The 27742-nt window shown below is 42.0% G+C and overlaps 1 protein-coding gene and 1 long non-coding RNA gene across 2 annotated transcripts in view; one reads left to right on the top strand and one right to left on the bottom strand.

Annotated features, from left to right (window-relative positions):
* The window catches only part of coa1 (cytochrome C oxidase assembly factor 1), a 66171-nt gene that overhangs the window by 18746 nt on the left and 19683 nt on the right, over window positions 1-27742 (bottom strand). The window lies entirely within an intron of this gene.
* On the top strand, window positions 2142-18593 carry LOC138752703 (uncharacterized). Its single transcript, XR_011350858.1, has 3 exons — window positions 2142-2337; window positions 17028-17187; window positions 18492-18593. It is a non-coding gene; the product is annotated as an uncharacterized lncRNA (long non-coding RNA).

The following is a 27742-nucleotide window of genomic DNA, read 5'->3' as shown; positions in this document are numbered from 1 at the left end:
TAGAATCATATTTGTTGACCAAAGAAATTCCTGTCTGGTCACCTAATTACAGTATCACTGATATTTATTGGTATGCTATCTCTTCCCTTCCTTTCCTCTGCAGCTGAGACACTCAAAATATCTCAGTCTTGGCTTCATTTTCCAGGGAAACCCTCTCCCCCATCATTACTCAGAACCTAACATTGAAGAAAGAAGATATCCTGCCTGTTCATTTTGCTGTGTGTCTGGTCACCCCTCTCTAATTGCACTCTTGCAAGTTCCACAGTTAATGTTCAACTTCGTAGATCAGCTGTAGTGATGTCACCAGCTCCTCCAGTGAACATATTCTGTACCTGTGGTTGACCTGGATATGGGACAGGGTGTATGCCAAAAGTGGCCATCATGCCATTTTTGTTTCCAAACTAGCATATCAAGTTGGAATAATATAAAATTTGTTTTAAACATAGTGCCACGTTATTGGGCTAGCCTCATGTAATGGAGGATTTAAACCATGCTTTTGCTTATGCAAGGCTGAATATCAGTAACCTACTTTGAGAATAATCTAAGAATCAGCAGACATAAGCTAAATTCCACCATGGGGCCCAGAGAAGCAGTTGTCTTTTGTTGGTCGCAGACTGTCAGGAGACCTTGAAGATAAGTAAACCATTTATTCAAAGTGATAAGCTATGAGTAAAAAAATTTTGGGTAATATAAGCCATGGTCCCGCTTCTCTCAGCAAGAAGAACTTCTAGAGTCCAACCAACGTCCCGGTCAGGGGAGGTGGAGAAGCTGCTACCGGCACCCCGACAAGAGTGTGGTCGATGCCTCGCTTCGGCAGTTGGGACCAGTCCAGGCGTTGGTAAGTATAATTGGGAAAGGCTTGCATATTGTAGTTTGAAATCAGCTTTAGATTTAGTAATAAAGATTTGAATAAACAGAAGTGCTCGGTTTTCTTTCGGTAGCTTAAACACTGTGACCAATCTAAAACGAGAGGTACAAGTTTACCAGAACACCTCACCAAATCCCTTACTCACCATAATCCACACTCAGTGAGCATTACATTCAATCTACCCTACATGTTGAACTGGGACACATGCATAACATACACACAGAGATGGAGAGCAGTGAACATAGGCTCCATGCCAATCCTATTCAGTATTTTCATGGATCATGTAAATGCCACCCTCATTATTTGATTGCAATAACCAGTGCTCCATTAAGGAGCAATGGAAACCATTTAAAAAAAGGGATGTTTGTCTCAGGATGTCTGCTGCCAGATGATTTTTGTTGCTTCATTCCCTCCCAAGGTCCACAATTTTCCATATTCACTGATCCATAAGCTGCAGCAGAACACCTGTTTGATGTGCATAACTTGCTGTAAAAAAAATAAGGCTCTAAACTTGAAAGCAGTTAACTGACCCCATAGATTAATCATATATGTCCTGTGCCTCTACCACTTCCAGGTACAATGTTTCACTTGGTTATCAGAACAGAAGAATCATTTATTTTAGCCAACTTCAATTAAACTGCCAGTAAAAGCTATTTTAGATTCCTAACATCTAATTAAAATCAATGTCTTTGCTGAAAAACATTTGCAGCAGATTGAGGCAATTATTGGTGTTAGCATGAATCAATCACTCCAATGCAGTGCAATGCAATACTGTGTAATTCCCGGAGGTAAGGGGAGATTTAGGCAAGGCCTTAAATGAACATTACTCTTTTTGCAAAGGATTAACCATATTGTTCATGCACTAGGTACAAGTCAGACCTCCACTTTGAAAGCCACTTCAGCAACAATTAAGGCAATTACAGGTGCATCACTCCAACACTATCCAACTGCCTCGCAACAGACACACACAAAGCATTTAATTGACTAGGCTCATCTCCTTATGTCAAAGATTTGACAGAATGAGGTCAAATTTAACCCTCAAAAACAGGATGGTAGAATTTTAATAGATTTTAAACATGCCCCTAATAGGATTAGAATAACAGTTGGTAGTTATAAGAAGATGCTATTAAATGATAGGATTTCCACTCAAATTCATATAATGGAGTCAAATTTAACTGTCAAAAACAGGTTGTTTAGAATTTTAAAAGATTTTAAATGTGACCCTCATCGGATTGCAATAACTTCTATTCATTTGGTCGTTGTTATATGATGCACTTTCAATCCAAGTTCCTTATAGTCAATCAATAAATGTTAATGATCCTCCAGGCAGCAATTCTTGCCGTACATTAACTGCTTTAACTTGATAGCCCTTGATACAAATGTGACATAGAAACTCCACCCCAGCTTTTCGAAGAACATTGGGTCTTTGCTGTTCAAGTCCAAGGATCCCTGAAGATTGCAACAACAAGGTGGTAAAGAATGTCTTCACTTTATTGGGAGAATGTGTTTTCACTGGAGAAGTGCTGAGGAACCTCGCCAGAATGTTGTCTAGGTGTAGCATTTCAGTTATTAGGTGAGACTGGATAAGTTGAATTTAATTTCCTTGGAGCAGAGAAAGTTGAGAGGGGACGGACCTGATAGAGGTGTGCAAATTATGAGGGACATAGAGGAATGGTAGTCACACACTTTTCCCCAAAACAGCAGGTATCAAAAGCTTGAGCACATTAGCTTAGGTCCTGCCTTAGGATAATGAGGAAGAAAGTTAGAGAGGATTTTTTTTCCCCACTCAAAGGGTGGTTAGAATCTGGAACAGATTGATTCAGTAGCCATAGGAAATGGGTATTCTAAGGTTTTAAGAAATATCAAGATGAGCACTTGAGTTGTCAAGGGAGAGAAAGCATTGGACCAAGTGCTGGTGAATAGGATTAGTGTAGATGGGTAATTAATGGTTGGCATGGATATTGTAGGTTGAATGGCCTGGTTCTGTGCTGTATGAATCTAGAACTCTAAAATGGAGATGTTTTACCATCTGGGGACACAATAAATTGCAATTTCTGTAATCCAGAGCAGAAAAACAAATGGCTGGGAGAATCAACAGATCAGGCAGCAATCATTTCAAGTCAATAACCTCCTTCAGGAAGGGAGATAGGCAGTATCAAGGAGGGGCAAAGTGGAGAGGAGACTGATGTTGGAAATGGCTGCTGAAGGAAGGAGATTGGTGCAACCGAGGGAGGCAGGGATGGTGGTGCGATTGAACAATGGGGAAGGGGATACAGAGGGTGGGGGTGTGTGTGTGTGTGTGTGTGTGTGTGTGTGTGTGTGTGTGTGTGTGTGTGGGTGTGGGTGTGTGGGTGTGCAAGTAAAAGGATAGGAACTGGGTAACAGGGTGGGGAAAAGTAGGAGGTTGGGTGAGAGAACCCAGATGCATGAGAAGGAACAAGAAAAGGATAGAGGAGGAAAAGGAAACCTGAAACTGGAGAATTCGTGTTAATGCTGTTTGGTTGTATACTACCCATGTGGTGTTGATCTTCAAATTTGTGTTTGACCGCACTTTGACAATGGAGGCGGCTGAGGACAGAAAGGTTGGTCTGGGAATGGGGAGAGGAATTGAAATCGCTGGTAAACCAGAGTTCCAGATGCCCCAAGGAAAGCGTGTAGGTACCTAGCAAAGCAGCTGCTTCATCTGCATTTGGTCTCAGTGATGTAGAGGAGGCAACATCAAGAGTATCAGATGTATCACACAAAATTGGAAGAAGTGAATTTGAAACTCTGTCTCATCTTGAAGTGTTGTTTATTTCCCTGGATGGAGGTGAGGGAGAAGGTGTATGTACCTATTGTTGCAGTGGGAAAAGTCTGAGGGCAGTGGAGATGTCAGTCAAAAGGAAAAAGCGAACAAGGGAGTCATAGAGACAGCAATCCCTGTAAACAGCTGAAAGGGAAGGGGATTATGCTGTTTATGGATGAATCAAGTAATCGAAGAATGACATACTGGATGTGAAAGCTGGTGGGATGAAAGGTGAAGACCAAGGTAGCATTATTTCTGTTCTATTGTAGCGGGGGGGGGGGGGGGGTGAAAAAAGAAGGGCAGGTAGGGTGAGAGCAGGTACAGGAAATGGAAGCAATCAGGGTAAAACCTTCTACATTGAGTGGGGGGGGGGAGGAAACACACACACTGTAGTTGATAAAGACCTGAAGATGGAGAGCATTTAAGATGTTCTGGAGTAGAATGCCTTTTCTTGAGAATAGATGTGGCAGATACAGGGAAGCTGAGAGATGGGGTAGGAAGAAAAGCAGTTCAAGAAGCTCTGGGTGTCAATAGGCTTGTACAAAATATTTGTGGATAGTTTGTCTCCTGACATGGGGAAACAGATCCTTCAGAAAGGGGAAGAAGGTGCCAGAAATGGTCCAAGTAAATTTAAGGGCAGGTTGGGAGTTGGCGGAAAAGTTGATCAGTGCAAGAGGCAGAACCAGTTAAGTCATCATCAGTGGAGAAAGAATTACCATATATTTTAGCATTCAAGATGACCTTCACTCAAGACAGGTCCCTATATTCAGCCTGAGATTCATGATTTTATCATATATTGAGCATATAAGATGACCCACCAATTTTCTGCAAGGAACATGCTGGAGACTGGTGTCCAGGCCTACCAGCAACAATCCAAACTTTGTTACCACTCCCGCAATCGCCAAGTAACAAAGCTGTAAATTAAGCAAGTTAAAAAAAAAGTGCTGGGTCCAAGTCTTCAGCGTTTGCTGCAGCCAGTGACTCTATTCTCAACATTGAGTGTGGTGCCGTCCACATCAAAGTCTCCTCACTACCCAAGTCTGCTTGGTGCAGACTTGTCGGCTCCCAGGCAGGAGCAGGGACCTCCGCCTACCAGGCAGGAGAAGGGACCTCTGGCTCTATAATTGTAAAATGTTTGCGTGGGTTATGGCAGCGGTGAGAAGGTGCTTCAGGGTCGTCTTACACATTGAATCTACGTTGAGGGTTTTATTTTTAGTTGAATTTAAAGATTCAATTTTGTATCTAAGATGACCCCTGTTTTTTGTGCTTTTTGAGGATTTCAAGGGTAGGAGGAGGCTCAAGAGTACAATTTGAACAAAATCTGTTCCACAGGGCCAATGAAAAGGCAGGCATAGCGAGGGACAATGCAATTGCCCATGGCTCCACCTGTCATGTGCAGAAAATGGGAGGAATCAAGAAAGTTGTTGTTCAGGGTAAGGACACAGTCTACCAGGAGTGCTCATGGAGGGGAAACAATTGGCCCTGTGTTTGGGGAAAATAAAAACCAAAGGTCTTCCTGATGGGGAATGGAGGTGTAGAGAGGCTGAACATCTATGGTAAAGATGAGGCAGTGGCAGCCAAGGAATTGAAAGTTGTTAAAATAAGGAGAGCAGGTGGGGAACGGACTACACAAGGTGGGATAAGACAGAATCGAGGTATGAGGAGATAAGTTCAGTATGACAAGCGCAGGCAGAAACAATTGGCCTACTGGGGCAATCCAGTTTGTGCATCTTGGGTATGAGATAAAACGGACAGTGTGGAGTTGGGGCACCATCGGTTGGAGGCTGTGGCGAATGGAGGGGAGATCTCCTGAAGTGATGAGATGGTTTGTGAGAGAGTGGTCATTGGTGTATTCATGCTCCAGGGGTCATTATGAGTAAGTGTCTGGGAGCTGCTGTCTGGCCTCTACAAGGCAGAGGTTGATTCATAGAATATAGAACCAAATAGGCCCTTCAGCCCACAATGTTGTGCAATCCTATGTAAACCTACTTCACAACAAACTAATTTTTCCCTACCTCACATCCATGACCCTCTATTTTCTTACATCCAAGATTCAAGGTTCCTTTATTGTCATGTAATAATACCGAAAATGTAATATTACACGAAATTTCCTTCTGCCTGCCTAAGGCAAGGAGTCGACATTAGTATTGACTGGCATCCCTTACAGTAACAAAGGGTAGCAAAAGGAGAATCTCTTCGGAGTCACTGAGTGTCAGTGGATTCCCCTCCAGCACTCCCACAGACTCTCTAACTGCACAGACCCGTTTGATCTATCAGCATCCTGAGCTCGATTTCAAAGCTCTGACAGGATCAGAAAGTCTTCAGCACCCAAGGCCCTTCAAGAGCCCTCTTGTTCTCCTGGTTCTGTTAGCCCCTCGACCGCAAGTCACTGACTGCTTGTGTGAGTCCTTCAGCATCCGAGCCCTTCGCTGGTCTGCTGCCGTGGTCACCGTCCTGTAGAATCCTTCATCCACTGAGCCCCCTTCTGGTCCACTGCCGAGGTCACTGTCCTTTAGGGTCGTTTCCACTGCTTCTCCTTCTCCATGGGAGGGTTTTTCCAGACTGCTGCTCCTCTGGCATCATCTACTGCCGAGTACAGGTGCTGCCATCTTGGGCGCAGATCCCACAGTTGCAGGATTTTAATTAAAAACACCATTAGCAACTTTAACAGACTGTTTAAAGCCTGTATGGACCCGTCAACATTAGGACCGGGTGACTGGATGCTCCCAAGCAGCACTGTTTTTCGGCTCCCCGTGTTCCCGGGTACACACCAGCATTGCTATTACAGCAGCACTTCCATTTTCTTTCCATGTGCCTATCTAAGAGCCTTTTGAATGTCTTTATTGCACCAGCCTCCATCACTACCCCAGGAAATACATTCTAGGCACCCACTACTCGCAGTAAAAAAAGCCTCTGTCATCAAACCAGGTTTCATTGTCTGACAGAAGTCAGAGAGATGTCGACGTTATGATTAATCGTAATCAACATTTATTGGAGAACCTAGTGTTGAGGACACTTCTGTAAATCTCTCACTGGAAGAAGCTTCAGGAAGAAATATATGGGACTAAAATGGTTGAACAGTTCAAATTAGCTCTGCTAAATTTTTCCTTGAAATTCAGAACAGTCAATTAGCCCTTTTCTCACTGCCGGCCCACCTAGAGAATGAGAATAATTGCAAGGCAAGCTGTACTCAGCAGCGTTATTTGAGGGTATTTCTGCTACTTGGGATATTAAGGGGAGTGGGGAGGGTCCCCGGCTCCACTGCTGATGTCACGAGTGATGTATTACGTACAGTGCTCTGACAGCCCAGCTGACTGCATAGTGACATTTCATTTGTCAGAACTTTCGATATTGTGATCTTCATAACACCATCACATTAATTTGTCAAATATTTATTGTTGAAATGTTAACACATCTGTAGACAAACTACACAAGTATTTTTTGTTATCAATGGGAGGTTTTCTAAATACTGATCAATAGTTCTCCCTGGGCTGCCTCACTCAGAGCGGCCAGTGAGTGAGTGAGAAGCCAGTGTCGACTGCTCGGAGCTAGAACCAAGTGGGGCAGAAGACTGGACATCAGGGTCAAGCAGGCTCCGGCGTGAGAAGCCATGGCTCCGGTCAGGGTGGCCACTCCTTCCTGGTGGCACTCTGGGTTGATCAAGGCAGACCAGCCCCCACTTCCTCCAAGCAGGACGCCACTGCCGCTGGTGGCCAGGAGAACTGCAATGCCTCGGCCAAGTAGCTCCTCACACTGGGTCTGCTACCTCTCATGCTGCCCATTCCACCTGCCCTGCTCAGGCAGCGGGGCGGGGGGCCTGCCAGAGCGAGGCTGGGGGGGCACCTGCCAGCAGGGCAGGGGGGGTGGATCGAAGCTCAGGCAGTGGGTGGCGGAGGGGGGCTGCCAGAGCTGTGAAATTTACCTTCAAGACTGATGCAAGCATGCAGGCACTAACATCAATAATCGTACTACATAGGACTGTTGTCATTTCACACCACCAGAAGACGATTTGTGAGTTAACTCTGTCAGGCTCTCAACTCTGCTCCAAGCAGAATTGAGAGCCTGGTTGAAATTGACTCTTCCTGCCCGGATATTTCTTTTCATACCACATGATTCCTGTGAACTGACCTTCTAATTTGGAGGGTTAACTCACATGTACTTGGCGATGTGAAAAGGCCTAGTGTCTCAGCTTTACACACAGATAATAGGGAGCAAAATAGATCACATCAACAATGTTGCATTTTGTAGAAACAGTTATCGGAAATGGAAGTGGTCAACTGCAGAGTTTAAACATTTATTGCAGCTTTTGTACCAAGCATTACACAATTCATTAAGTTTGGCAGAACTTTGTCGTTCTTGGTTCTACATATATTAAAGGATCCCATAAACCCCAGCTATTAAAACACTGTTGAAGAGAGATGAAGTGAATTATTTGTGCAGTTTTTACGATTTGGAACACACAGTGGAAAAATGAACTTTGCAGGGCAAGGAGATGAAGTGGAAAGTGGGTTGAACTGAACAGCTCTTTCAAAATCCCAGCATCATCAGTATGATGGGCTACATGGCCTCTTTCAGAGATGCAGGAATCATTATAACCAGATCAACAGAAATACTGGCATGAATTAAGCTACAGTAACATCAGTTATCCAACAATAACAGGTGATACCTGTAATACTGAAGCTTTATTCACTTGCACTAATGATAAGAATGTTTAAAAATAAATGAACACAAGACTAAGTGCAGAAGCTCAAAAGAACCTTCCAATAGCTCTGTAATTCAATTACACCGAGGCGATCCTCAACACATCAATGGTTCTCAGATGGAGATGGTAGACAGCTGGAGGTAAACATCTCCAGTGACTTGTCCTGGTCACCTGACATCAATGCAATTGAATAGCCAAGGATGCACACCAGCGCATCTACTTCCTCAGAAGCCTGAGAAAAAATCTGGCAAGTCAGCAGCATCTCTCAACAACTTCTTTAGGAACCCCACTGAAGGGATCCTTTCAGGGTGCTTCACTGTGCAGTACGGAACCTGCTCTTCCCAAGACCCCAATAAATTGCATAGCATTGTGAACATGGCTCAGGCTATCACACATGTCCCCTCCCTCCATCAACTCCATTTATGACTCCCGTTCCCTTGGAAAAGCAGCCTATGTATATAAGAAGACTCATCCCACCCTGGCCAAGCTCTCTATAACCCTTCCCCATGAGAAAGAAAATTCACAAGTATGAGATCATGTACCTCCTATTTTAAGGGGAGTTTCTTTCCCACGATCATTAGACTCATGAACAAATCCCAAAATAATAAATCTATGTTGTCTGTGCACTAAGTGATTACTGTACACGATGTACCTCTGCACTTTTGTACTGTGTCTTATACCAAGAATGAGATGTCTACTGGCAAGGTCGCAAAATTACCTCTAGCACTGCATTTTTGACAGGTGACAGGTTTTTTTTGCATCCGACAGAGCACATACATTGATCAAGCTCTAATTTGCATATCTTCTTCTTTGGTTTGGCTTCGCGGACGAAGATTTATAGATGGGGTAAATGTCCACGTCAGCTGCAGGCTCGTTTGTGGCTGACAAGTCCGATGCGGGACAGACAGGCAGACACGGTTGCAGCGGCTGCAGGGGAAAATTGGTTGGTTGGGGTTGGGTGTTGGGTTTTTCCTCCTTTGCCTTTTGTCAGTGAGGTGGGCTCTGCGGTCTTCTTCAAAGGAGGTTGCTGCCCGCCGAACTGTGAGGCGCCAAGATGCACGGTTTGAGGCGATATCAGCCCACTGGCGGAGGTCAATGTGGCAGGCACCAAGAGATTTCTTTAGGCAGTCCTTGTACCTCTTCTTTGGTGCACCTCTGTCACGGTGGCCAGTGGAGAGCTCGCAATATAACACGATCTTGGGAAGGCGATGGTCCTCCATTCTGGAGACGTGACCCACCCAACGCAGCTGGATCTTCAGCAGCGTGGACTCGAAGCTGTCGGCCTCTGCCATCTCGAGTACTTCGATGTTAGGGATGAAGGCACTCCAATGAATGTTGAGGATAGAGCGGAGACAACGCTGGTGGAAGCGTTCTAGGAGCCGTAGGTGATGCCGGTAGAGGACCCATGATTCGGAGCTGAACAGGAGTGTGGGTATGACAACGGCTCTGTATACGCTTATCTTTGTGAGGATTTTCAGTTGGTTGTTTTTCCAGACTCTTTTGTGTAGTCTTCCAAAAGCGCTATTTGCCTTGGCGAGTCTGTTGTCTATCTCGTTGTCGATCCTTGCATCTAATGAAATGGTGCAGCCGAGATAGGTAAACTGGTTGACCGTTTTGAGTTTTGTGTGCCCGATGGAATTGTGGGGGGGCTGGTAGTCATGGTGGGGAGCTGGCTGATGGAGGACCTCCGTTTTCTTCAGGCTGACTTCCAGGCCAAACATTTTGGCAGTTTCCTCAAAACAGGACGTCAAGCGCTGAAGAGCTGGCTCTGAATGGGCAACTAAAGCGGCATCGTCTGCAAAGAGTAGTTCACGGACAAGTTTCTCTTGTGTCTTGGTGTGAGCTTGCAGGCGCCTCAGATTGAAGAGTCTGCCATTCGTGCGGTACCGGATGTAAACAGCGTCTTCATTGTTGAGGTCTTTCATGGCTTTGTTCAGCATCATGCTGAAGAAGATTGAAAAGAGGGTTGGTGCGAGAACACAGCCTTGCTTCACGCCATTGTTAATGGAGAAGGGTTCAGAGAGCTCATTGCTGTATCTGACCCGACCTTGTTGGTTTTCGTGCAGTTGGATAACCATGTTGAGGAACTTTGGGGGGCATCCGATGCGCTCTAGTATTTGCCAAAGCCCTTTCCTGCTCACGGTGTCGAAGGCTTTGGTGAGGTCAACAAAGGTGATGTAGAGTCCTTTGTTTTGTTCTCTGCACTTTTCTTGGAGCTGTCTGAGGGCAAATACCATGTCAGTAGTTCCTCTGTTTGCGCAAAAGCCGCACTGTGATTCTGGGAGAATAATACCTAGTGTCGCCGAGAATTTGCATATATTCAACAACTGAATACCTTTTGACCTTTGAAGTGGAGGACTTTGAAGAAACACGTGAAGACATTTATCCCTATCTCAGTCCTAAATGAGAAACCTCTGATCCTTATCCCATGAATTCTATGCTCTGCAGCCTCATTGTCAAATGTATTAATTCCTCATAACTCTTCTAAAATCCAAAAATTACAGACAATGCGACTTATTTCTCTTCATAATTCCAGGAATCAAGCTGGTGAACTTCAGTTCCAACACTTTGAAAAACAAGTTTATTCCTTCTTTGATATGGAGTCATAAAGTGCTCAGAAGTGTTCTTGTACTGCAACATGGCCTCTTTGCTTTCTGATAGTCTTGCAATGAAGGTCAACCTACCCTTTACTTGCTCTATTTGTTAACTTGCTGTACTCGTGCACATGAATAACCAAACTTTCTTTTAATCAACATTTAATAATTTCCTGTCACTTAAAAATAGCTTTCATCTTCTTTCATCACTTAACCCCATTTTTTACTGTATCAACTAAATTCTACTGAAATCATGCAATGTCTATATTTTTAGATATATTACATCCTTTTCACATATCACATTCCCACCATCTCTTTCTATCACTTCTCCCATTCATGTCCATCCATAACCTCTTGCCTGTTGGCCTGTGCTCCTCCCCCCTGCCCCTTCTTTGCTCCTCTCCTATCTCCAATTTTTAATTAAGTGCACCTGCCTGTTTTTCATTCATAACTTGAGGGGGGAATCATGCCCAAAAAGTTGTGTCCCCTATGTTACCTGCTAAGTTTCTCCAGCACTTTTGTGCATTGCAATGCAATCAGTGTCTGCAGATTTTCTGGTTTAGTATTTCCACCCAACTTGTATTGACACCAAGCCTGAATGTGTTAAAATGATCCATAAATAAATGATGCCCCAATTCCAAAGGCACTAATGACAAATTTATTTGTCATTGATTATTTTGTTCTTCTTTTTTTAAACTGACTTGTAATCGATCATCCACAAATAGCAGATGAGCCCTGCCTTATGTAATAAGTTAATATGGCACTGTATCACATCTTTTTAAAACCCAGTCACATTACTGATTGGTCTTTGTCCACCCTGCTAGTTACTTCCTTAAAGAAACACTAATAAATTTTGCAAGCATTACTTTCCTTACATAAAAAATCCACCTGACTTAGTCATATTGTGGTTTCTTATTTAATATTTAAAAGCAGCTTTTTTTCTGACTGATTTCAAGTTAGCTTGTTTCCAGTTTTCTTTTGTTTGCTCACTCTTCTTTCTTCAAAAATTATGATATATTTGCAACCTTTCCAATCCATTGGAACTATTTTAGTTAATGGAATTTTAGAAGATCACAAACAATGCATCCAGTAAGCATGAATGAATCAGAAAGTATTCATCAAATAGATAAATTCAGGGTAAGCAAATTTTGAACATGCAAAGTCGTGAAATTAATTTAAATCCAATGTGGTTTGACATTTTCTTAACAAGTCCTGTAATGTAAATGATCTCACTACACCATTATATAATTTGAAAGCAACCTTTCTGATTTTGAACAATAATGCTTCACTGCTCTTTCATAATTCTAACTTTGGTCTGGATAGTAAATGCACTACACCTCTCATCTTTTATTTTTGATCAGCTGAGTGCCTGACATGGCTAACGATCTCATCACAGAGCCACAGACACCAATGGAATGACTGTTTGAGTCATGGAGTGTGCCTACCATCCCAATGGTACATATGATCATCCCCCAGAGGTTGATGCAGAAATGGTCCTTGCTGGAACTGAAACCCCTCTCTATAACTGGATTCTGGACTTCCTAATGAAAGACCAGTCTGTCTGGTTCGATAGCAGAATGTTGAGTACGGTCACGCTGAGCACTGGCAAACCGCAGGGCTGTGTGCTCAGCCTGCTCCTGTTCACACTACTAATGCACAAGTGCAACACCAGATCCAGCATCAACCAAGTCATCAAGTTTGCAGATGACGCAACAACGATGAGCCGCATTGCAGAAAAATGGTGGAAAATCTCGTGATATGATGCAAGAATAACAACCTGAATCTCAATGTGGACAAGTCGAAGATGATCAACCAAGAGCAACCACCCTCCAGCATACATCAATTATTGTGAAGTGGAGAGAGTAGAGAGCACCAAGTTCCTTGGAGTCCACTTAAGTAGTAACCTCTTGAGGGCACATAACATCTCCTGACTTGTCAGGAAGGTACAACAGTGACTGCACTTCCTCAGAAGAATAAAGCAGGCAAGGCTACTGGCCACCATCATATCTATAGTAGCTCTATTGAGAGTGTCCTAGCTAGTGTGGCACGGTTGCCAGAGAGAAATGGTCAATCCAGAGGACCATAAGAACGTCAGAGAGGATCATTGGAGTCTCCCTATTGATGTGATCTACCAGGTTCGTTGTCTGAAGAGGTCATGTAAAATCGTTGAGGATCCCTTCCATCCCGCACAAAGCATCTTTCAAGTGCTCCCATCAGGAAAGAGATACAGGGGTATCAGAGCCAGTACCACAAGGCTGAGAAACTCTGCATTCATGAGCCAACCCCTCCCCAATCAATCCTTACCTTTCCTCTCCTGCTCTCTTATCCAAGACCTTTTGTCTATTGGTACCTGTTCCTCCTCTTGCTCTCTTTCCTTCTACCCAGCCTTTTAATATAGCGACTGCCTGCTTTTTACTCACACCTTGAAAGAGGGCTCAGGCCAGAAATGTCGGTTATGCATCTTTACCTCCCATGGAAGGTGTGAGACCTGCTGAGCTCATCCAGCATTTCTGTGTTTTTACTACGATCACAGTGTCAGCAGACTTTTGGGTTTCATTCTTTTGGGACTCAGCTCAGGATTTTATACTCAGGTTTTCAGATTGGGACATGAACCCAGGATATTCTTATTCAGCTGCAAAAGTGTTGCTAAGTGATCCATGGACAATTATCTGGACACTTGTTTTAGCATTTTTATTATTGTTATCGGTATTCATAAATGAAATGCATTATCTTGATGATACCTTACACAAAATCATTCTGCAAAAAAAAAAAATACAAACAAGTACTTCAAGCTCAAATGCTTCAAATAGAAGCAATAAGATTTAACTTGCAGCCACGCGAGTTTTTCTGCAGAAATGTTTTCTTTTAAACTTCGAATTCCTGCAGGCTTTACTTTTGTCCAACAGATGTGGTAATTTATTCAAGGGGCAAACATTCAGAGCAGCTAAATTACATGATGTTATGTTTTTGATGTACCCCTGCAGGCCTCAATTTCTTCAGTAGCTGCAACAGGTGATCATCTAAAGCAACTTCTGAAAATCAACTATTTAAATGCGATTCACAATTACCCCCATTTTTGGGAAAACCATAGCTTTTAAATTTGACAGGTGCTTACTTCTAATCTCCCATAATTAGTCTGTAACTACCGACAAGGGATTATATTGTAGCTCACATCTTAGCCAACTAAATGTGCTCTTTAGTGAAGTATATACCCTGCAGTTTTAGCCACATCAAACAGGTAAAAGACCTTAGAATTGCCCTAATCTTTGACACTGTTCCACTGCTATGTATTCCACCCCATTACAAAGGAGCCATTGAATTCAGTGCGTGCTAAGTGTTGGAGTAGATGTGTGATAAAGCATTTCCCTTCAAAGTACAGCAATAATGAAGCATGTTTATCTAAAACTATGCAACTAACTATTGTTATATGCTGATAAGTTTATTAATAAGTTAATATCACAAGATATGTATTTGATACTTGAAGCAAAAAAATGTTTATGAAAATGCAACTACCTGTAATTCCATGTAGAAAATAATCAAAGATTTCAAACGTCTTACGAAACTGATGCATTACAATATTGATTCACAATATAATTAAAATCAAGTCTAATATGTTGCACTTTAACACATTTCTATAACTGAGCAATGGGGTTACTCATTTACAAGCAAGATGAATATTATTTGACATTTACCACACTTTATGGTGAACAATTTGGTTGTAATGTACCATGAGTCAAAGTTCAAATTTATTGTCAGAGTACAGACACGACATTACATACAATCCTGAGATTCTTTTGCCTGAGGGACAGGCAGAATTTCTCCTTATAGGTAACTGTGAACTATACTCAAGAAAAAAGACGTATATTTTTAAAATAAAATGTAAACAAACTGCAATATATAAAAATAAATATTCAGTAATAAGTCTCTTATTGAGTCTGTTGTTTAGGAGTCTGGTGACGGAGAGGTAGTATCCGTTCCTATACCTCTTGGCAACTATACCTCTTTCCCTATAGCAACAGTGAGAACCATGTCCTGGGTGGTATGGATCCTTGATGATTTGCTGCTGCTCTCTGACGCCAGCATTCCACGTAGATTTTCTTGATGATGGGGGTGCTTTTGCTTGTGATGTACTGGGTTGTGTCCACTACCTTTAGCAGGGCTTTCCGCTAAGAGGTATTGGTGCCGGAAGGCCGTGATGCAGCCAGTCAGCCACATATCAATCGACTTTTCACCACATATCTGTGGAGTTTTGGCAAGATTCCCAATGTCATACTAAACCTCAGTAAACTCCTGAGGAATTAGAGGCACTAGCATTCATGACGACATTCAAGGAAAGGTCCTCAGACATACTGACTCTCAGGAATTCAAATTACCTTACCCTCTCCACCTCTGATCCCCAAATAGTTCTCCCTTCCTGAAGTCAACAATCAGCCCCTCAGTTTTGGTGACATTGAGTGAGAGATTGTTGTTGGTGCACCATTCAGCCAAGTTTTCAATCTCCCTCCTGTATGCTGACTCATTGCCCCTTTTTATACAGTCCACTAGTGGGGTATTGTCAGCAAATTTGTACGTTATTGTTCATAAGATCACAAGATATAGAAACTGAGTCGGTCCATTGGCCCATTGTCTGCTCTGCCATTCTAATCATGAGCTGATCCGTCTGTTCACTCTGCCCCATTCCCCAGCATTTTCCCCGTAACCCCTGATGCCTTGACTAATCAAATACCTGTCAATCCCTGCCTTAAATACACCCAACGGCCATGCTTCCATAACCACAAGTTCCACAGACTCACAACCCTCTGACTAAATAACATTTTCTGCATTTCTGTTTAAATTGTCCCCTTTTATCCTGAAATTATGCCATCTTAGAATCATGTCCTAGAATCACCTACCATGGGAAATATCCTTGTACCAAGCCACACAGTCATAGGTGTAAGGCAAATAGAGCAGGGGTTAAGTACACAGCCCTGTAGTGCTCCAGTGCTAATGGATGTTCTTTCCAACTTACATTGATGATCTGGAGGTGAAGAAATGCAATTACACAGTGGAGTATTGAAGCCCAGGTCTTAAGGGAATGATAGTGTTGAATGTCAAACTGTAGTCAATAAACAGCATCCTGATGTATGCATCTTTGCTGTCCTGAACAGCTAAATGCAATAAGAGTAATTGATGCCATGCAAAGATGCATTATTAATTTGCATCTAATTAGTGATAGAATGCTATCATTACGATTCACAATTTTATAGATATGTCCAGTTTTACTCTAGTTCCAGAGAAAACTATTGCTTTTAATTATGTATCTATAACATCTGGTGTTGGAATCAGAAATCAACAAGCAGTTCTTCTGAGAGCGAGTTAAAATAGGAGCATGATATACATAGTGACTAGTGGTACTGTATATAATCCTATTTTGTAACAGTGCAATAAACAGGAACACTGCTCAATTGAATTCAGTGCGTGCTAAGTGTTGGAGTAGATGTGTGATAAATCATTTCCCTTCAAAGTACAGCAATAATGAAGCATGTTTATCTAAAACTATGCAACTAACTATTGTTATATGCTGATAAGTTTATTAATAAGTTATGATATGTTACATTTGCTTACAGAAGTGAAGCTTGTTATGAAATGACAAAATTTTCTGGCATACTCAGCTATCTCACATTTCTGAATTAATTGTAAAGTCATTGGAGGGAATATAGAGAAGGCTGCATTTTATTGAACAATACCCCCAAGTGTAAAGTCCTCCAAAGGGTAGTGGACAAAGCACAGGACATCACAGGAAAAATCCTCCCCACCATCGAGGACATCGACAGTGAACGCTGCCGTTGGAGAGCAGCAGCGATCATCAAAGACCCACACCACCCAGCGCATGCTCTGTTCTCACTGCTACCATCAGGAAAGGGTAGGTGCCAGATGACTTGAACCATCAGGTCCAGGAACAGCTGCTACCCCTCCAACATCTGCCTCAACGACAACACACAGAGACTCATTTAATGACTCTTTACTTTTGCACTTTTATTGATTATTCTTCTCTTTGTATTGCTCAGTTTGTTTACATGCATATGCCTTTTTTTTAAGGCACACAGAACAGTAACAGGCCAATTACAGCCAATTAACCTACAACCCCCAGAATGTTTCGAACAGTGGGAGGAAACACAAGGAAAAACCCACACAGGCACGGAGAACATACCAACACCTTTCAGAAAGTGCGGGATTCAAACCCTGGTCCCAATCACAGGTGCTGTAACTGCGTTGCATTAACAGATGTATCATGTTAGCCACGCTGCCCCTACGCTAACTGTGCCATCCCTCTTGAGTACAGTTTCTTTTGCACTACCAACAAGTGATAATTCTGCCTCAGCCACAGGAAAAAGAATCTCAGGGTTGTATGTACTCTGACAATAAATAAATCTGAACTTTGGGAAGCAAGAACTTTTAAAGATAGCTAACATATTCCTAACTAACTAAAGTTGTTGTGTTATGTTTACACCAGAAGAGAATGGTATAATAAACTGTACCAAAATGTAGTTAAACTCAAAAATGTACAATGCATCTCCACTTCCTAGTCGCGCTGCCGTCTCTTTCTCTCTCCCCCTCACCCGCCTGAGCCATGCTGCCGTCTCTCTCCCCCTCGCCTGCGTCATGCTTCCGTCTCTATCCCTCGCCTGAACAAGTCGCGCTGGCTTCTTGCTCTCTCTTCCACCCCCCCCCCCCACCCCATATCAGGAGAACAGCCCCCTTCTCAGTTCCCCTGCACTGGTAAAGCAGTTTCATCTGCTGGGGGATTATGCATAGTGACGACAGCCATTGAGCCAATGCCGGGCTGACTGAAAGTGCTACAATGCTGGACAGGCGTCAGTATAGGCAATTCGGAGGTGCCTATAAATTAGTGGAACACAACAGGATACATGGGAGTTGAGCTAGGGTCATATTTGGTGCCAAACTCCATCTTTGATGAGCAGATATCATCTAACGAGAAAAGTGCCAGTTTTTGGAGGCTGCTGTTTTTCAGAATTCCGGATAAAAGGTTAGGCACCTGTCGGCATTTGTCATTCCCCACACAAAACATTGGTTAGACTATACTTAGAACATAAATTACAGCAGAGAAACAGGCCCTTTAGCCCACAATGTCAGTGCTGAACATTATGCCAATTTAAATTGCACATCTACCTACATAGGGTCTATATTCCTTAGTTCCCTGCCTATTCATATCTCTAACAATTGACCTCCCAGAGTAAAATGCTTCACACTTGTCCAGATGAAAATCAATCTGTTTTTCTCTGTCCATATTTCCAACTGCTTTACATCCTGTAGAATTCTTTTGACAGCTGTCCCCAATTCCAATTTTCAATTCCAATTAATTTTTTTGTCATCTTCATGAAACCTATGTGCCTTAACCTTCCTGATCAGTTTACCATGAGGAACCTTGTTGAAAGCTGCTAAAAATCTGTGTATCAACTGCCCTACCCTCACTTCCTTGTAACACATGACCTTCCCCACATAAAACCAAGCTGACTATTCTTAATGTTTATGTTTTTTCAGATGTGAATGAACCCTGAAGAACCCTCTTCAATCATCTCCCTGTCACTGATGGAAGGCTCATTGGCCTAAAATGTCCTGGTTTGTCTCACAACCTTCTTAAATAAAGGAACAGTATTGGCTATTTTCTAGTCCTCTGTCAAGGCCATTGCAATCCTTACCGGTCTCAATTATCTCAGATAGATCCCATCAGGCCCTGGGGAGTTATCCATCCTTAAATTGCTCAATGGATCCTCCTTTTTGATTCCAAAATGATTAGTATATCCCTCCCTAATCTCACCATACTCTTTTTCTTTGGAGAATACCAATGCAAAGTACTCATTTAATACCTCGCTCCAAGCATAAATTTCCTCTTTTCTCCTTGAATGATCCTATCCTTTCCCTCATTAACCCTCGTTTTTTTTTTAAATGTATGTACACAATGCCTTAGGATTCTCTGTAATCCTACTCACCAAGGTTCATTTTATGGCCTCTTATTTCCAAACTAAATTCTCTCCTGCTTCCTTTATATTCCTCAAATGGTCTGTCCAATATCAGCTTTATATTCCTTACAAGTGCTTCATTTTTATTTTGACTTTTAGAGAATTGTACATATTCTGGTAACCACACTACAGGAAAGATACAGTATCAATGTAGAGACCTGAAGAGATCTGCCAATATGTTGCCTGGAATGGAGGGCTGTAGTTATAAGGAGTGATGAGATAGGCCAGATTTATTCTCAGTGGAATTTATGAGGCTGAAGGGTGATCTTATCAAGAAAATTATGCAGGGCATAGATAAGATGGATAATCAGAATCTTTTCCTCGGGTCAGTGGAGGACACGCATTTAAAATGAGAGTGGAGAAATACATCTGTCAAACTAATTTACTCTGATTTTATTGTAAACTACAATGAATTTATAATGGAACAGATTTTTCCCCGATTAAATAACTACTCTCCAATTGAGTAATTCCAAGCAGAAAAGCAGAATGAGAAAGTGAAATGAAGTTACTTGGGCAAGGCACTAGAAGACAACCAAAATCCATGGGAAAGCAACATAAAAGGTCAAAATCTATCACAGCGAAGGGAAGATCACAAAGGAATGAGCCATTTTACAGTTTGTGACAATCTTCAAACATATTGTAGGGGCAAAGAGAAAGCTGCAAGCTATTTAAACTTCATCTGCTTAGATCAAAATTGATTTGTACCTTGTTTCCCACTAACAGTTGGATTCCACTTCCCTAAAAATACCCCCTTCCATTTGTCTTTAAATTCTGCACAGAGACGAGTACAGCAGGAAGCCTGCCTTAGTCTTGGATGCATGGGAATAACTACCAAAGGTAACTCACACCTCCTCAGGACAAATGTTAAGTTTTCACTGCCTTTGAGTAAAGAACAGCATTTTGCTCTCATGGCAAAGAGTCAGTTTGTTTAATACAGCATTTCTGCCTTTCTGGGCTTATCCCATCAAATGAAATAGGTCAGGGGCAGTTTCTGTGATGGAATGAGCCTCGTTCACAGGAGTAGGTTTCCAGCACTCTTGAACATAGCAGTTCTTGAACTATGCAGTGATGAATCCTGACAAAATACTTTCAATGGTGCATCTACAAAAGTTATTTAGGAATGCAGGAGACACATCAAATTTCCTCAGGATCTTGAGAAAGTAGTGGTGCAGGTGCACTTTCTTGGCCATCACATTGATGAGGAAGGATCAGGACAGGTAACTGAAGAGGTTTACAGCTAGTGTCATTGATGTGAACAGGGAAGTGAGCTCCACTCTTCTTACGGAGGTCTATGAACAAGCTCATTAATCTTGCTGACACTGAGGGAGAGATTGTGGTCCTGATAACAAGCCACCATCTTCCTTCTGTGTTCCAACTTGTCCTTAGAGATCCTGCCTACAATGGTGGTGTCATCTGTGAATTTATAGCTGGAGTTGGTGTTGTGTTTTGTCACACCATGAGAGTTACAGGGAGCATGGTAGAGGACTGAGTTCATAACCTTGTGGTGCCAGAGTCTTGAGGATGATCCTAGATGATGATGAAGGGTTGTTTTTGTGATTGGAAGTCTGTGACCAGTGGTGTGCTAGAGATGAGTGCTGGGACAATAAATGCTTGTTTTTTGCACATTAATCATTTGGAAGTGATTGTAATGAATGGTAAATTTGCAGATGTCACAAAATTTGGTGGCATTGTTAAAAGTGAAAAGGGTAGTCTTAGGTTACAGGATTTGATTGATTGGTTCATTGGTTCAAGGTTCCTTTTATTGTATTATTATGTAACATTAAAATATTATATAACCATATAACAATTATAGTTCAGAAAGAGGCCACCTCGGCCCCTCTAGTCCGTACCAATCCAAGTGATTTCCTCTAGCCCCACCAACTGGCACTTTGCCCATAACCCTCCAATCCCATCTCATCCATATACCTATCCAACGTTTCCTTAAATGACAAAATTGACTTTGCTGCGACCACCTCTTCTGGAAGGTCATTCCACTCAGCCATTACTCACTGCGTGAAGAAGTTTTCCCTTATGTTACTTCTAAACTTTTGCTCCCTAACCCTTAACTCATGACCTCTTGTTTAAATCTCACCTACCCTCAAGGGAAAGAGCCTATTCACATCTACTCTATCTATCATCCTCATAATTTTAAATACCTCTATCAAATCCTCCCTCAACCTTCTAAGTTCCAATGAATAAAGACCCTAATCTACACAATCCTTCTTTGTAATCTAGATTCTGAAATCCAGACAACATTTTAGTAAATCTCTGCACCCTCTCTACCTTGTTGATATCCTTCCTATAATTTGGTGACCAGAACTGTTCACAGTATTCTAAATTTGGCCTCACCAATGCCTCGAATAGTCTCAACATCACTTCCCAACTTCTATATTCTATGTTTTGATTTATAGAGGCCAGCATACCAAAAGCTTTCATCACCACTCTATCCACATGAGATTCCACCTTCAAAGAATGATGAACCGTTATTCCAAGATCTCTCTGTTCTTCTGCATTCCTCAATGCCCTCCCCTTCACTGTATTAGTCCTGTTTTGATTATTCCAACCAAAATGAAGCACTTCACACTTTTCAGCATTAAACTCCATCTGCCATCTTTCAGCCCACTCTTCTAATAATTCCAAATCCTTCTGCAATCTCTGAAAACCTTCTTCACTATCCACAACTCCACCTATCTTTGTATCATCCACATATTTACTAATCCAGTTTACCAATCCATCATCCAAATCATTAATATAAATGACAAATAACAAGGACCCAATACTGATCCCTGAGGTGCACCCCTTGTTACCAGCCTCCATCCTCACAGATAGTTATCCACCATGATTCTCTGGCATCTACCTTCTATCTGCTGTTGAACACATTTAACTATCCCAAAATTAATACATAGTGCCTGAACCTTCCTCATCAACATTCCACGTGGAATCTTTATCAAAGACCTTACTGAAATATATAAAGATAGCAGCTATGCCCTCAACCTTCCTAGTCACCTCCTCAAAAAATTCAACAAAATATGTAAAACATGATCTTCCATGCAAACCTATGTTGAGTATTCCTGATCGCGCTCTCTCGATATCTCTCTCTCTCTCTCTCTCTCTCTCTCTCTCTCTCACACAAACAGAATACTTATTAGCTTACCAACCACCAACATCAAACTTACATTACCATATAACCATATACAGCACAGAACAGGCCAGTTTGGCCCTACTAGTCCATGCCAGAACAAATCCCCACCCTCTTATTCCCACTGACCATAGCCCTGGTCTATACCCCTCCAATCCTCTCCCCTCCATGTAAATATCCAGTCTTTCCTTAAATGTAAATAATGTTCCTGCTTCAATCACCTCCGCCGGAAGCTTATTCCACATCCCAACCATGTTCCCCTTATAATTTTCCCCTTTCAATCTCAAACCATGGCCTCTGGTTTGAATATCCCCCACTCTTAATTGAAAAAGCCTATCCACGTTGACTCTCTCTGTCCCTTTTAAAATCTTGAACACCTCCATCAAATCCCCCCTCAATCTTCTACGCTCCAGAGAAAAAAGCCCAAGGCTACTCAACCTTTCTCTTTAACTCAGACCCTGACATCCTGTCAACATTCTTGTGAACCTTCCCTGCACTCTCTCTATTTTGTTTATATCCTTCCTATAATTTGGTGACCAAAACTGCACACAGTATTCCAAATTTGGCCTCACCAATGCTTTGTACAATTTCATCATAACATCCCAACTCTTGAATTCAATACTCCGATTTATGAAGGCCAACATTCCAAATGCCTTCTTCACCACTCTATCAACCTGAGTATCAACTTTCAGGGTACTGTTTACCATAACTCCTAAATCCCTTTGTTGCTCTGCACTCCTCAATTGTCTACCATTCAATGTATATGACCTATTTAGATTTGCCTTTCCAAAATGCAACACTTCACACTTATCCGTATTAAATTCCATCAGCCATTTCTCAGCCCACTCCTCTAGCTTTCCTATATCTTTTTTTAAGCTACGGTAATCTTCCTCATTGTCCACAATACCACTAATCTTTGTATCATCTGCAAACTTACTTATCCAATTCACCACCCCTTCTTCCAGATCGTTAATATATATAACAAACAATAGTGGACCCAGGACCGATCCCTGAGGATCTCCACTAGTCACCGGCCTCCAATTTGACAAACAATTTTCTACCACTACTCTCTGACACCTCCCATCCAATCATTGCTGAATCCATTTCACTACTTCCTTATTTATACCTAATGCCTCTACCTTTTTACCTAACCTCCTGTGGGGAACTTTGTCAAAAGCTTTACTAAAGTCTAAATAGACAACATCCACACCCTTCCCTTCATCAATTTTTTTCGTAACCCCCTCGAAAAACTCTATAAGGTTTATTAAGCATGATCTACCCCTGACAAAAACATGCTGACTACTACCTATCAATCCCTGTTCATCCAAATATTTGTAAATGCCATCCCTCAGAACATTTTCCATGAACTTACCCACCACAGACATCAGACTCACAGGTCTATAATTTCCAGGCTTACATTTGGACCCTTTCTTAAACAGTGGAACAACATGAGCCACCCTCCAATCCTCTAGCACTACCCCCGTGACCAGTGACATCCTAAATATCTCTGTTAATGGCCCCACTATCTGTACACTAGCCTCCCTGAGTGTCCTTGGGAATACTTTGTCCGGACCCGGAGATTTGTCCACCTTTATCTTTTTTAACACTGCCATCACTACCTCCTTGGTTATCCTTAAATGATTTATGACCTCCCCCCTATTTTCCTTTATTTCAACTGGCACAATATTTTTTTCCCTAGTGAATACTGAGGAAAAGAAATCATTTAAAATTTCCCCCATCTCCTCTGACTTCTCACATAGCCTACCCTCCCTATCTACAAGGGGTCCAATTTTATCCCTCATTAATCTTTTACTTTTAATGTACCTATAGAAACCTTTTGGATTTATTCTTACTCTGCCTGCCAAAGCCTCTTTTTGGCCTGTCTAATTTCTTTCTTAAGATTTTTTCTACACTCCTTGTAGTCCTCTTTCAATTTCTCAGCTCCCTGCTGTTTATACCTCTTGTACACCTCCCTCTTTCTCCTAACCAAATTTCTAATATTCCTCAAAAACCAAGGCTCCCTGTGACTTCCAGCCTTTCCTTTGATCCTAACTGGGACATATCTACTCTGTACTCTCAAAATTTCTTCTTTGAATATTCTCCATTTTTCATTTACATCCTTTCCTGAAAAAACTCATGTCCCACTCAATACTCCCCAAATCCATTCTTATTCCTTTGAAATTTGCTTTTCTCCAATCCAGAACCTCAACTTTAGGCCCTTCTTTGCTCTTCCCTAAAACTAATAGAGCTGTGATCACTAGACCCAATTGGTTCTCCAACATTAACCTCAGACACCTGACCTATCTCATTCCCTAACAGGAGATCCAGTATTACACTATCCCGAGTCGGTTCCTCTACGTATCTTGTACACATTTGACAAACTCTAGCCCATCCAGCCCTCTTACTGTATGGGTATCCCAATCAATGCTTACTCCTAGAATTTTTTTAAACAAAAGAACAACATGTATGATACACCAAACCTCCGTTAGTATGCCCCTCTCTAATGAGCCTGGAGACATCCACCTTTATATGCTTCAAAAGCTCCAATTCCCCCTCATTCCTGATCCCTACATACTCTATAATTACCCCTTTTGCTTCCCTTATCCTGCACAATTCAATATCCTTGTAAATACCGAAGAAAATAATTTTTTCAATATCTCTCCCATCTCATTTGGCTCCACACACAGTTGTCCTCTAATTCTCTAAGGTACCAATTTTATCCTTTACTCACCTTTTGCTATTTACGCATTTGTAAAATCCCTTCAGATTTATTTGCTATAGCCACCTCGTACCTTCTTTTCACTTTCCTAATTTCTTTCTTAAGATTCTTATTACAATCAATGTATTTTCCAAGCATCTCACTTACACCTTGTTTCTTATATTTAACGTGCACCTCCCTGTTCATTCGAACCAAATTTCTAATATCCCTTGAAAACCATGGGTCTGCCTTTTATCCCAACAGGAACATAAAGATTCTGTACAGGTACCCTCAAAATCTCACCTTTAAAAACCCCCCAATTCTCCTCTACATCCTTCCCATAAAACAAATCATCTTAATCCACTCCTCGCAAATCCTTTCTTTTCTATTCAAATTTGGCTTTTTCCCACTCAAAAACCTCAATCTTTGGACCAGATCCATTCCTTTCCATAATTATATTGAAACTAATGGTACTATGATCACTGGATCTGTAGTGCTCCCCAACACATACCTCAGTTACCAGCCCTATCTCATTCCCCAACAGTAGATCCAACACTGCCTCTTCTCTAGTCATTATCTCGATGTATTGCTGCAAAAAAATGATCCTGCATACATTTTATAAATTCTAATCCATCCAACCTTTTCACAGAACGTGTTTCCCAATCAATATTAGGAAAATTAAAATCCCCCACTAACACAACCCTGTGCTTATTACAAATATCTGCTATTTCCTTATAAATTGGTTCCTACATTTCTCACTCCCCACTAGGTGGTCTATAATACACCCCTATGAGTGTAACTTCTCCTTTCCCATTTCTCAATTCCATCCATACCACCTCCCTTGATGAGCCCTCCAATCTATCTTGCCTAAGCACTGCTGTAATATTTTCCCTGTCAGGCAATACTACACCACCCCCTCTTGCCACTCCAATTCAATCACACCTAAAGTAGCGAAATCCAGGAATAATTAGCTGCCAGTCACAACCCTCCTGTAACCACGTCTCACTAATCACTACAAGATCATACTGCCAAGTGTCTATCCACACCTTCAGCTCATCCACCTTCCTTACAATACTCCTAGCATTAAAGTAAATGCATTTCAGAGATTTCACACATCTTTCTCTGTTTGTCCCTATCTTTACAGTCAACTGTTATTTCTTTCCATTATCTCCCCTCCATCACAGTACTGATCATTTTCCTTTTCAATCACCTGTCTATCCACCCCCAAACTTTGCCTACAAACCTTGTCTGTCTGCAGTTTAACCTTCTCCTTGCTGATCTCCTTTATTTGGTTCCCTTCCCCCAACCATTCTAGTTTAACGCCTCCTGAGTAGCCCTAGCAAATGCCCCCACCAGGATCCTGGTCCCTCTGGGATTCAGATGCAACCTGTCTGTTCAGTTCAGATCCCAGTTCCTCCAAAAAAAAAGGTCCCAGTGATCCAAAAACTTGAATCCCTTCTCCTTGCTCCACCCCTTCAGCTATGCATTCATTCTCCACATACTATTCCTGCCCTCACTGTTGCTTGGGACAGGTAGTAATCCAGAGATTACTCCCTTTGCTGTCCTGTCCTTCTTTTTAAATTACCCTACCCTACTCCTTATACTCATTGTTAGGACCTCTACACTCTTCCTCCTTATATCATATATATGATGCACTTCAGCTTTTGACTGCAGATGAAGGGTTGTCATCAGCATTGCACACTACCCTTAACAATACTCCTTCCCTTGCCCATTCTTCCCCCCGTCCCCAGCCTTTTAACTTGGGTGCCTGCCTGCTTTTTAACTCATACCTTGAAGAAGGGCTCATGCTCAAAACATCTGATATACATCTTTAACTCCTATGGATGCTGCAAGACCTGCTAATAAGAATGTAAGAAATAGGAGCCGAAGTCAGACATCTGGCCAGTCAAGCCTACTCTGCCATGCAATGTGATCATGGCTGATTTGATGTTAGGCTCATCTCCTCCTACCTGCCTTTTCCCCCCATATCCCTCAATTCCCTTACTATGTAGAAATCTACCCACCTTGTCTTAAATACATTTACTGAGGTTGCCTCTACTGCTTTAATGGGCAGCGAATTCCACAGATTCACCACCATCAAGAAAAGCAGTTCCTCCTCATCTTCGTCCTAAATCTACTACCCTGAATCTTGAAGCTATGTCCCCTCGTTCGGTCTCCCCTACCAATGGAAATAACTTGCCTACCTCTATCTTATCTATGCCTTTCATAGTTTTAAATGTTTCTTTAAGAGTCTCTCTCATCCTTTTAAATTCTAGGGAGTACAGACCCAGATGACTCCATCTCTCTTCATAGGGTAGCTTCTTCTTCCCTGGAATCAACCTGGTGAACCTCCTCTGCACTGTCTTCAAAGCCAGTACATCCTTCCTCAAGAAAGGAGACCAGAACTGCTAAATTCCTCCAACATTTCTGTGTTTATACTACAATCACGGTGCCTGCAAACTTTTATGTTTCACATCCTACAGGATGCAGTAACCCCTTGATAGGTACCCCATCCTCAACCATTCACTCACTCCTTCTTTGATGTACAGTAGTAGCAGTTTGTACCATCCTGTGGTGTATTCAGCCACACAAAGACAACAAACTAATGACCTCCACCAGCTAGAAAGTCTAACAGCAGCAAAAGCATCCTAACATCACCATCTGGAAGGTGCCCTCTAAGTCACAGGTCATCCTGACTTGAAATTATATCTTTGAAATTATGTCTTTGTTATTTCACCATCACTGGATCAAAATCCTGGAAACTCCCTCCCTAACAACATTGTGGGAATACCTCAAAGAAGCCAACTCACCACCACCTTCTCAAGGGCAATCAGGGATGAGCAACTAAATGGTCACGCAACCTGCAAAGCTTAAATGAATAAAGAAAAATTATCCTGATCTAGTAAGATCAGAGATATAGCTCAGATCATGTTTT

The sequence above is a fragment of the Narcine bancroftii genome, chromosome 1 (assembly GCF_036971445.1).
Source record: "Narcine bancroftii isolate sNarBan1 chromosome 1, sNarBan1.hap1, whole genome shotgun sequence".
NCBI classification, from domain to species: domain Eukaryota; kingdom Metazoa; phylum Chordata; class Chondrichthyes; order Torpediniformes; family Narcinidae; genus Narcine; species Narcine bancroftii.
This window is presented reverse-complemented; position numbering and strand designations above follow the sequence as displayed.